Here is a 12,089-nt window from a genome sequence, read left to right on the forward strand (position 1 = left end):
GTGGAGATGGATGTCCTAAAGACCCATAGAAGCAAAACAAAATCCTGATTAAGAAATTATTTAACTAAAATAAAACCCCACAAACAAGTTTTTTACAACAAAAAAAGAATCATAATTTCTTTGACATTCAATGAGTGGACTTTTTTTTCCATAATCTAAAATCTATCTCTGGTATCACAAAATGTCATCATACATCTCTAGATCTGCAAGATTAAATATCGTTCAGTATTCATGTCAGGCTAGGGATATTTTCTGAGAGAAATTTTGTGTTTAGGGGGAAAAGTAGAAAGCATTTTTGTGGCATGCTGATGTTTGGAAAACAATGGTTGTTTAGAATTGCTCAGAGGACTGGAATGTCAGAAGTAGTCTGAGAGAAAATGGATTTGTTGGCAGAAGGCAAAGTGGTTAAAGCCATGTGCTAAGTGCAGCTTGTGACATGGCTTTTTGGTTTGACCTGTACCTGTAGATCTGGGTGATGTGCAAAAATACACAGTTGTCTTTATAGGCTGTAGAACTTCGACATGTACATTATCATAGCCAGCAGCTACATGTTAAATTCCTGTAAAGCTGCCAGCACATCTAGAAAAGACCTAAAAAATTTTGAATTGTCAGTAAACTTGATTTGAAGAATACTTTTTCAACATGTTTTTCTATTTTCTTACACACGATGAAAAGCTGTGGTTTTTGAAATGAGTAATGTAGAAGATGGCTCTAGTTTAAACAACACTGAAAATTCCAGCCTGCAGGATTCTTGGTGGGGCTTCAGTGAATGATCTTATTGGGAATAGATTAGTTCCATAAACCTAAGTTTGGAAATAGGAACAACAATACTAAGTGCAACCAGACTGCAAAAGTAAAAATCTGACCATAATTACATCAGGACAGCACTGGACAAGTGTAAATTTTTTTTTTTTTTTCATATATAAATCCAAGCAAATCCTCAACTGTTTCAGAAAAATTCTCAGGCTTTCATATCAGAAGGCTGATAATAATGGGAAATGATTGGAGCACTTTGCTCTGTGGTAACATACACAGATGACTTCTTCAATTAGATAGCTAGAATGGCATTTTGCATAAGGAGCAAGATTGCTTAAGAAGTTCTTTGATTTGTTGTTTGATATCAGACATAGAAAATTAATCACATACAAAATTTGAAAGTAGCTTAACCTGGTTTTGGTTTTGATATAATTAAAAGCTCCAAGCTGGGTTTTGTTAAGGATTTGTGACACTTTTTTTCTTTAAGCAGAATCAAGTCTGCTTATGCTTTTTACGTGGAAAATGTGTAAAACTCAGAAGAAAAAAAGACATAGCTTTTTATTTCTCATAATTTTAAATTTGAGTGAATCTGAGACTCAAAACAGTGTTCAGGAAATTTGATGATACCTTGGGAGAAGCAAAATTATGTTTTATATTGACTCTTGGAAAATGAAAAAAAATTTTTCAGATTGCTGTCATGTTAACCAGCACCTGCTACATCAAATTAGATGGATTAATGTGCAGAACATGAATTTACTACCCATCTAGGGCTTCAGTCATGCTCAACTCTTGTTTGATAACTTGCTGAAAACTTAGCTGTGTCGACTTCTTTGCCAGTCCCCTTTTTTTTTACAGCTGCTGTGCTCAGAGGAGAGCAATATTACTATGAAGAACCAGATTGTATCATTATCTCGCTTCTCTGATTATCTAGTTTTTCTCACTAGGTGATAAACAAGCATGTGTATGGCATATAGTGAGAAAGAAGCAAATGATTCAATATGAACACTATTTTGAAGCTCCAATATTAATTACCCAGGGATTGTCTGGCTCTTGAGTCTATTCAGAAGTGAGGAAATACAAAAGTGGCTTGTGGAACAACCTGTTCCTGCTCTGCAGAAACCATGGCTGAGATTGTAGGCCATACATGCAGACTTGCTAACACTAGGGTCTTACTCCTCTTTAATTTGGTTTACTCAGTTTTTATAGCTGTATTCCTCCAGGAAGTCACCAGGGTTATTTTGTATCTTCTTATAATTGAGCCAAACATTAGAAGACCTATGCCACTCATTCTTCAAAATTCTGAGTGGAGTAGGAACTGGAGCTGGATTTTTGTTCCTGCACACACACACACACACACAGAGATGATGCTAATGTTTCTTGGCTGTTGATGTTTCTAAGCACATTCCCTTCATTTTTTTCTGAAGATCTGCTCGTATCAAGCCCTCCTAATCTTTTGAAGGCTTTGGAATCATAGTGAAGTCAGTATTTCACTTCTGGGGTAGAAATTTAAGCAAGTCATCTACACTGCTTATCTCCAAAGCAGATTTGAGAAGGTGTTCGTAGAAGTGAGGATTTTCTTTTATACCACCACAAATAAATATATCTTTGCTCCGATGACTGATGACACTTGTTACTACCCAGGACAGCAAATTTACAAACTGAGCATATACGCCTAGGCTGTTGCAGTCCTATACATCTGCCTTCAGAAGCAGATTTGTGTTTTGTAGGTGAAACCTGTTGTCAGAGACTTAGCTACTTTATGGTTCTTTGGAAAATGATATATGACATGTAGAACGTGAAACAAATCTTGGAAGTGTAATTCATGTAGAATTGATCTGAAGTGGCAAGGGTTTACATTTAGAACAGCCTGAATAAACAGACATCCATTATAAAGTTTGCTCCTCTGTTTTTATATATTCTACAGTGCAGATCTTAAGTACAGCTTTGTACTTAAGGATGTACTTAAGGATGAGAGCATTTTCAAGAATTTTTTTTAAACCTAGTGAAAGAAAGCAATAAAACTAAAGATATTGTGAGGAAATTAGGAAGACACAAATGGAGATTTTAATGTGTAATGGTAGTGGGAATCAGTTTGCTGAAGTAGTATAATTAAAGTTAAAGAAATAAAAAATGAAACAAGTAAAATTTTGATTAAAGTTTATACATAGCAGAAATATAAGCAGACAATAAGTAACTGAAGGACAATATTGGAGTATCACAAATATTAAGTAGAATTGAAGGAATTGTGGAAAAGTATATTAAATGTCAGTGTCAAGAAGTGGATGAGATTTTATCCGTCTTTCACTTTATCCATTAGTGAATAGTAGAGGACCAAAATTCCATCATTGATGATATCAGGTGTCAAAGATTGCTTATTCTTGATGATATCAGGTGTCAGAGATTGTTTATTCTTATTATAGCTATCTCTAAAAATAAATTCATCTGTAAACAGAATTTACTCTGGTTGCCCAGGAGTGATTTGCTCCACGAAAGCCAAGGAATTATTTGATACTGTATAGCTGCTGTTCATAGACAATGAGAAGAAATGAAAGTAAGTCATCTCAGCAAGAAAACAATGCAGAGGATAATAATGTAGTGGGTAATACTACTGCTGTCATTAGTGCATTCTAATAGTAGTGTAACGGTTAATTTATAAATGATTTGTTTGTGTGTCTTAAACACTCCTTTTAATGTGAAACTGTATGTGCTTGGTGCTTTATGCAGTTTGGCACCTTGCTACCCCAGTATCTGGGGATTGTGGTTAGAGAAGGGAGGGGACTTTGCACCTTATACATAAGTGAAAACTGCTGAATCACTCTGACTGAGCTGAAGAGGCAGAGCGCCCCTGACTGCACATATGCACCCAAAGAGTTCAAGCATTGTCTAGTCTGGAAAGGGTCTTTTGAACTGTGAGTCACTGCTAAAGCCCCCAGACCCAATTCTGGAACCTTTCAGAGGGACTTTTATGCATGCTCCACTTCAAGAACTCTCCAAGCAGGGATACTCTATAAGCTTGGGAAGACCCCTTCTCTGTGTGCATTGTATAGCTCCTCTATAAATAGCCCATGTCAAAAAGCCCACATGTGCCCACTGCCCCATGGACCATGTTTTCTGCTGAAATCTTTGCTGGATACATTTAGGTGGTGATTATTTTTCTGTTATATTCCCCCTTTCCTGCTATTTCTCTTTTCTTTTTTTATCTCTCTCCATGCTTATTCTCTCTTTTCAAATCTACCTCACTTCCTTTTGGCACTTTTGCGTGACATTGACTGTATATGAACCACTGCTATTTGTAAAAAAATAGTTCTCCAAGTTGTTGTAAATTGTTGTGACTTTGACTGAGCTCAAGGTAAAGTCTGGAATTTTGAGTAAACCCCTAAGGTGATTGTAAGCACTTTTGTGCTACCACGGAAACACTTAAGAGATCAGCTCCCCCTCCCTCCTCCTGAAAAGGAGGGGCATAACAAGTAGCAACTGATAAATGGAAAGACTCTGCATTTGTATACAGAGAAGCAGTGTAGAATAATTAAAGATGAATCATGTTTACTATAAAAACTATAATAATACCACTGAAACATCACATTCTCTGAAATTTTGTGCAATGTCATTGGCAAATTTCTATTTTCAACTTAATGGCACTAAGATGAGTTGATGCGTTATCCACTGTTATCTGCCAAATGTTTGTATTACCAGCACTTTACAGATACCTCTAAAAAATTAACCTGGAAAGTCTATATATTTATTGTAAATAAGCTGAAATGCAAATCAAGTTTGTTTGAGTTAATTTTTTAATAATATTTGCCAAAATGAAAGATAAAAGGCTTTCTAAGGAAAAAAGGGTATTTATTCTCATAGGAAAATGAAAGTATATATTCTAAGGAAGCATTTTGTCAGATAAACCCCCTTTCCAAACACACAGAGAAAAAATATTTCTAACATCCCCGTAGATTTTTATTGAAATAATAATTAATAAAAATTGTTTGGTTTTGTATTAAAAAAAAATCTGCAGAAATTAGATTTCTATTTCTCCCACTTGCCCTGTCAGATTCATGAAGGGACTCTTCCTTCAGTATTTCAAAAGGCATATGCCGGTCCCTTTACATTTTTTTAAATCATGCTCTATTTTAATACACATTTAAGGCAGGACTTGGCTGAAGAGTTGCAGTTTTTTAAGGTGATGTGAGAATTTCTAGAAATGCAAACACCATCTCACCACAGAAACCATCAGCATTTCCAAGATTTTTCCATTTGTCCTTTCACCCTTATTTTTTGCAACTGAGATATAGAAGGGAAAAAGTCCCTAAACCCTCTCCTCTGACAAAAGCACAAGAATAAAACACAGGAATCTGGAAAAAGGGAGACAAAAATGTGGGTAGGAGATTATTATTGCTGCTGCTACCATTATCATAATCAATTTTTTTGTATTTCTTTTCAGTAAGTAGATACGTTTGCTATAACTTTAAGTATGATTTTAATGTGTTTTTGCTCTGACCCTCTCATCATGCAAATACAGTTACCTGACATATGAAAAACAGCTACATTTTATAATAATCCTATCCAAATTTCTGACTTGCAGGAACCTGGAAATTCAGCTGTTAGCTGAAAACTGCGTTCTTTGTAGTAATTAGGTTGCCACTAACTGCTTCTCTGTGACTGTTTTGCAAAGATTAAGAGCTCAACTAATTCTGGTTTATTTATTTATTTGTTTGCTTGTTTGTTTGTTTTTAATGGGACAGTTTAGAAGTGAGAGTGAAGAACGTGCAATTACCACCATTTCTCCCTCCCTGGGAGACTTTCAGGAGTGTTTCTCAACTCCTTCATCTGTAAATGGCTATAACAGTCCTCATAGGACTACCTGTATAACAAATGTCTGTGCCACACTTTTGTTACAAGAATTATGGAATGCATATTTAATTCCAGTGTAGTAAAAAGCTTTCTGATTGAATATGACACTTTAAAGCTGATGCTTAAACAAATGCAAGATGAATAAAAGTGCAGATCAATTTGAAAACAATGTTGTATATTACATCAACATCATAGCATGCTATGCAGATATATATAGAACGATGCTTATGCTGTTCTAGCAGAATGGCTTTCATAGGACATTCTCCATCAAAAATGTTGCATTGCAGGAGTGATGTTTATGCCAGGTGCAAGAATTTTTGAATAGATATTACTTTCTATTCTACTGAAAATACCAAAATACTCACCTTATCTTTTCAAGGTTGGTGACCTTAGAATATTTTGAAGTTTAATGTACAGGAGATGGTACTGGATTTACTAATTCCTCTAAACACAAACATTTGTTCTTCCCTTGTTATCGTATCAGAGTACAATCCTTGGTTATATTTATGGTGCACATAAAACCCCATTCCATTTATCATTCTTGACGCTCATCTGGTTGCGCTTCCTTAACATGAATTGTTTTCAGCTAAAAATAAGTCCCAGCTTGTAGATACTTTTATTATTCAGTAATAGTTAATATTATTCTTTGGGAAATAAATCCTTGTCTTCAAGATTACTTTTTCATAAATTGTTTCAGATCATTATGATGTGTTGAAACCACAGATTGTTTGAATGTCCAGTATAAAGGCCTGTTGTTAGAAGTTACTTATTTTCTAGCAAATAGAGGTCACTTGTTTCCCTCAAGTACTATAAACATTTTGTTAATATCTGTTTAGAAGTGTAACCTTTTCAGCATTGTGTATTTTGTTGACATTTTCAAGCATTTGATCTTTTTCATTTATTTATGTATTTCCTGGAGAAAAGAAAGGTAACACAAGTTACTATTCACAAGGCCTAGAAAGATCAACATTTCAGTTTTATATTGTTCATTATGGACTTGCACAGTCACTCTTCCATCTAAGTCTAAAAACATACCCATATGCAGGATATCTGATGTTAAATGTGACACTTGCAAAAATTAGGAAATGCCAGAATTAAGCTTTAGTCTCCTTATGTATGGGTATACACACATTACTTTTAGTCATATGAAACAGGCTGTTTTCTCCAGAAGCTTTCTGCCTCACCCACAGTAAAATCTAAGTGGCTTTCACTTAGCAAAAGGGTTATTTTTAATTATGCTCTTTGCAGCTGCAATGTATGGCTCCGTGTTATTTTAGTGTATACCACTGAAATTCTCTTCGGTATACTGAGATGGTTTTTTTTCACAGTGCATTTCTTCTGATGTCCATAACTGTAATCCCGGAACACCTCATTGGTTTTCAGAATATCATGATGTGAGGGAAGGAGGGTGTTAGTAGATTTCCATTGGTTCAAATCTGCTGCTCATCAGCTTCTGCCTGTCTTTGTCACAGTCCTCTCTCTCCCCTACTACAACTACTTGTCCAGTCTCATTCCTTTCATTTACTTAGGCCTAGTCTCTGCTTTTTATTTTCTTCATTTCAGCATCATTCTCATTGTTGTCTTGGTGTACATCTCTCATGTGACCTCTGGTCTCTGTTCCCAGCCCTTGCCTGGTCACTATAATAAGGTTGGTGCAAGAATAATTGCTGTGTTTAACCATCAACTTTAAAGCAGTATTTCTCAGCATAAAAAAAAAATTAGGAAAATAAGAACCATTAGAATCTATCCATTTTTTGCCAACAAGAAACAAGTCTATTTATTCTGGTAGTATAGAATTGTAGATTCCTGAACTGACGAATTCTTTCAGCACATGTTGAGATGCTGCTTGTTTGCGGGAAACCCCTTGCAGGAAGTTGTTGAGATGCTTGAATTTGTGATAATCAGTGGGAGAGAGGTATGGTTAGTGAGCTAGGTGAGTTTTATAGCCCCATTTGTACAGCTTCTGCAGAGTCATTTGCAAGACAGGTGGTTGGGCATTGTCATGTAAAGAATTGGTCCTTTTTGATTCACCAGTCTTGGATGTAAATGTTGCAGTTCTTGGTGCATTTTGTTGTTTTCCTGTCAATACTTCTCTGCTGTGATGATTTCACCAGGAATCAAGAAGCTTCAGTGAAAGATTCCACTTGCCAACAAACAAACAATGACCATAAACACCTTCATTTGATAAGGCTTTGGTTCTGGGGAGTGTTTTGGTGATTTATCTCAGTCCAGCCACTGTGTGGAACACTGTTGGTTTTCATATAGAACCTGTTCTCCATCACGTCATGATGCAACCAAGAAATGGATTGTTTTTGTTGCACGGAAGAAGGGTAGAGCAAACCATAATGGTGATTTTTTTTTACTTTTCACCTTGTATGGCACCCTTTTTATGCTTTTTTGACTTAGTGCAACATCAAGCAACAGCTGAATGGTCAATGTTTAGTTCTTGTGCAAGCTCTTAAATTGTTCTGCATGGGTCCACTTCAATAATGGCCCTCAACTGGTTTTCATCTATTGCAGAAGGAAGTCTGTGGCCCTTGTCATCTTCAAGACTCTGCTTTGAATTAGAAAAGTTTTGGAACCGATGTTGAGCTGTATGTTTGTTGATGGTCCCCTGGCCACATGCTTGGTTGAAATTGCCAGCAGTGGCCACTGCTTTACATCACCTTTTGAAATCATGCAACAAAATTACTCAGATTTGCTTTTCCCTCCATATTTAATTTGATGCTGTAATATAAAAAACAATAAACATTGAAAACAAAACCATTAGCATAAGTAACTAGAGTGAATTTTACACTTTAAAGTGGCATGCTATATGGACACAGTGAAATAAAAGTTTAATCCAAAATAAGCATCACAGTTTACATTGACAAAACCAGTAATTATTTTTGCATCAGCCTAATATCTGATTTGTTCTTGTTATGTATCACCTCCCTTTGAACCACCTAGATCAATTTCATCTCACTTCCAAACTCTCGCCCTGGGTTTCTCATCCAATTGTAATTGACTTTTCTTACCAGTTTGCATTCATGTGACATTCAATGACTATCTACCTTTGTAATGTCAATTCTCACAGGGGTGAAGATGTCCAGAGCACTATACCTGGGAGTGTGTCTGCTGAGCTATGCATTCCCATTCAGGAAATGTGAACTGTCGATTTTAATTTTGTCCAAATTTGAGTAGAGTCTTAGGAGAAATGGTGTTGTAAGTCACAATATAAGAGACTTATCAGAGAAACCTTGATAAATGAAAGAGTTTTCAGTTTTCTGGCTCTGCCTTTCCATAAGCCCTTGAGTAACATGGTTCAGCTGTGCCTTCCCTGGGCCTGGTAGGGAAAGGGAGTAAAAGAAATGCTTCTCGTCTCTCCTGGCTGCCACAGCAGGGTGTAGTGGAAGAGCTACTGCAGTAGGAGAAGCTGGAGTTAGAAGCCACTCCTCTGTACAGGTCTTGCCTCCCTATTTCTTCTCCTCTGTAGCAGCCTCCACTGGCTGGAGTCTGTAAGGAGTGCTGAGAAGTGCTCTTCCAGGGCTTGTGCGGGTGTACAGGTCTGCAAGTGGGGTGGTGGTATTAATGACCTGGCTTTTCTTGACGTGGTGGAGACATATACCACAGATCATCTGTTATCTGCATGCTAAACATTGTGACAGCCTTCTTCAAGATGTTATTCAGTGTTTCTTTTACTGCCAGGACTCTCAGTCATGTGTGCTTGCTTGGCTTGCAGAGTTATACAGGTCAAGGGCAAAGTTCCATGCAACAGTTTTAAATTTAGTGGTTCCCAAAACACTCTTCTGTTGATGAGGTATCCAGCATAACGCTGTGCGTTGCCACTTTATGGAGTAATTTTAAAAAAGATTAAAAACTCTTAAAAGTTGGAAAAGATAGTAAGACATGAATGTTTGGCAGGAACTTCCTAGATCAATCGGTTAGGCAATGAGACTAACTAATTTTGTTTCCAAGGGCTTTTTGTTTTGTTTTGTATTTTGCTAAGTGCTGCTGAAGTCTCCCAGATTAACGGCATTGTAGATATCAAAGTTCTTTATTATTGAACATATATAGCACTATTCAATACCCAACAATATAAATAAATATTTCTTTATTGGACTCTACTACTGTTTAAGAAACTGCCCTTGGTTTGACAGGCTTGAGGGATTGACCTGTGGGGTATTACATAAATAAATAAACTGGGGTTACCAAGCACTGTATTTGAGTAAACAGCTGCTTCCAACAGCCGTAACTCATATACACTTTAAAAGCAGCAGTATTGCTCAAATCATGTGAGTACTTGATAATCTTACATTCCTGTTTCAAGTTAAGTGCTGTGGTGTACTGCTTTCTGAATTGCCTATTAATGTTTTATTAATAAATTAAAGTCTGGAAAACCGATCTGTTTAAGATTAAACTGTTGCCCAATACTTACGTAGAGAAACAATACAAATCACAAAATACATTATTTTCTCAAAGGAGGCCTTGGCATATACAGGCATCTAGCTTCTTTTGGAATGAATCACGCATAGAAGCTGAATGGCTGACTTCTGTAGTGACTAATTTCTAATGTACTACTTTGTTAGACCTCATCTTATGAAACAAACTGGCACATATTTGTCCCATCCCCACAGTTTATTTCAATCACTCTTGGTTCTTATCATGTTGTTTTTTTTGTTACCGAGGTACGCAGGTACCTGAAAACAGGAATAAAACAGCTTGTATGATGAAATCTTAGCCTCCTTTTACATTGATGCACCAACGCGCAAAACATCTCTTAGTGTTTGAAAACTTCAAGGAAATGTTGACCTGGCTTGGTAAAAGAAGCATCAATTGCTCTGTTGAAATGAGCACCAACTGTTTTGACTCCATTTCAGTTCAAAGCTAGTTTATTATCTGAAACAATCTACACCGTGTGGTCAGATATAACATGCTTCCTTTTCTACTTTATTACCAGGAAAAAGAGGGGAATGTATCACCAGGTCACTTAAAAAAACTCTAGCTGGTAAAAACTTTCTGATGCTGAAATTTACAGAGTTTATATTTTGAATGTTAGTATAATCCAAAAAAATGAGAGACTGAGTTAAATATCCAGTCACCATTTAAATCCTTTCCAAACCAGCCTAGTGTCTGAGATGCTGCCATTATTTTCTATTGTGTGTAAGCAACCGAGTGAGGGAATCTGGATATGAGTAACTGTTTACGTTTACCATCTCTTTTATTCTCTGAACTTATTATTTTTGTGTCTTTATTTAATCAGATATGTAGGCAACAATAAAAATACCTGGAAAGGCCACTAATTTTGCAGTATTTAAACTCTAAGGTAATTCCTTCAATGTAGGTAGCTACCAGAAACCAGTGGAATTACCGGTAATTTTATGTATTTTAGGAAATCCATGAAAAAGATGATGTTTTTAAAACTGATCAGTACTCAGTATTGTTTTGTATTTCTCTTGTACCTTTCACAGAAATGACAAACATACCAAGTCTGTATATAGAGCTTTACATGATGTTCAAACTGCAGTGTTGTGGGATAGGTAAGTTATATGTGGGAGTCCTTTAATATCTTAGTATGCTTATTAATTTTGTGTAGAAGTGTATATTGTATAATTTTATCACATTTGCTGTTTTTTTTTGTCCTCATTGTAAACTACTAGCTACTTATCCTTTCAGCGTTTCCATGTGGAAAATAAAAATTTTCTCTCAATCCATCTTTCCTGCATCATGAAACGAGTGGCCATAGGACAGGCTGTAGGAACGTATGCTTTAAGGCATGGGAGGAGATAGGGTCTGTGGGATGACTGATTTCCATGCCAAAAGATTATAACACAGTTTTCTTCTCTGTGTCAAATAAGGTGCTTTAAACAGCAGTATTGAATCATGTTTGTTCCATGATTGGATTGTATCCCTTTCATTGTGCAATATGCAAATTGCCAGATAATGATACCTGGCATAAATAATGTCAAGTTACAGGGCCCTAAATTTTGGCTAACTGGCATAATGAAATGCTCAAAAGAATTTCTAGCAAGACTTGTTTGTATTCCTGTGTACTTTGATGAAAATCTACTTAGTCTAAAATTTACTCCTTCTAATTCCAGGCTGCAAGGAGGACACAATAACTTGCAAGAGGTGGGAAGAAGAACAGAGACATAAGGATTAACTTCTACAATTAAAAGATACAGTCAATGTTTTGTGTAGGGTTACCGCTGGATCCTCTTGTACATTTCTTGCCAGCTCACCAACTCTTACTTAGTAATATTTGGGATAGCTCAGAACTATCTTAAATCATCGAGTCATAGAATGGTTTGGGTTGGAAGAGTCCTTAGAGGTCATTCAGTTCCAACCCCCCCTGCCATAGGCAGGGTCACCTTCCACTGGATGAAGTCACTCAAAGCTTGGCCTTGAACACCTCCAGAGATGGGGCATCCATGACTTCTCTGGGCAACCTGTTCCAGTGCCTTACCACAATCACATTAAAAATTTCTTCCTACTTTATAATGTAAATC

At 36.4% G+C, this 12,089-nt stretch overlaps 1 long non-coding RNA gene across 1 annotated transcript; it reads left to right on the forward strand.

The window, feature by feature from the left end:
• The first annotated feature begins 3,225 nt into the window (after nt 1-3,225).
• Nucleotides 3,226-11,848, forward strand: LOC138720752 (uncharacterized). Its single transcript, XR_011337466.1, has 3 exons — nt 3,226-3,307; nt 11,052-11,120; nt 11,682-11,848. It is a non-coding gene; the product is annotated as an uncharacterized lncRNA (long non-coding RNA).
• Nucleotides 11,849-12,089: the final 241 nt, after the last annotated feature.

This window comes from Phaenicophaeus curvirostris, chromosome 5 (genome assembly GCF_032191515.1).
Source record: "Phaenicophaeus curvirostris isolate KB17595 chromosome 5, BPBGC_Pcur_1.0, whole genome shotgun sequence".
Taxonomy (NCBI): Eukaryota; Metazoa; Chordata; class Aves; order Cuculiformes; family Cuculidae; genus Phaenicophaeus; species Phaenicophaeus curvirostris.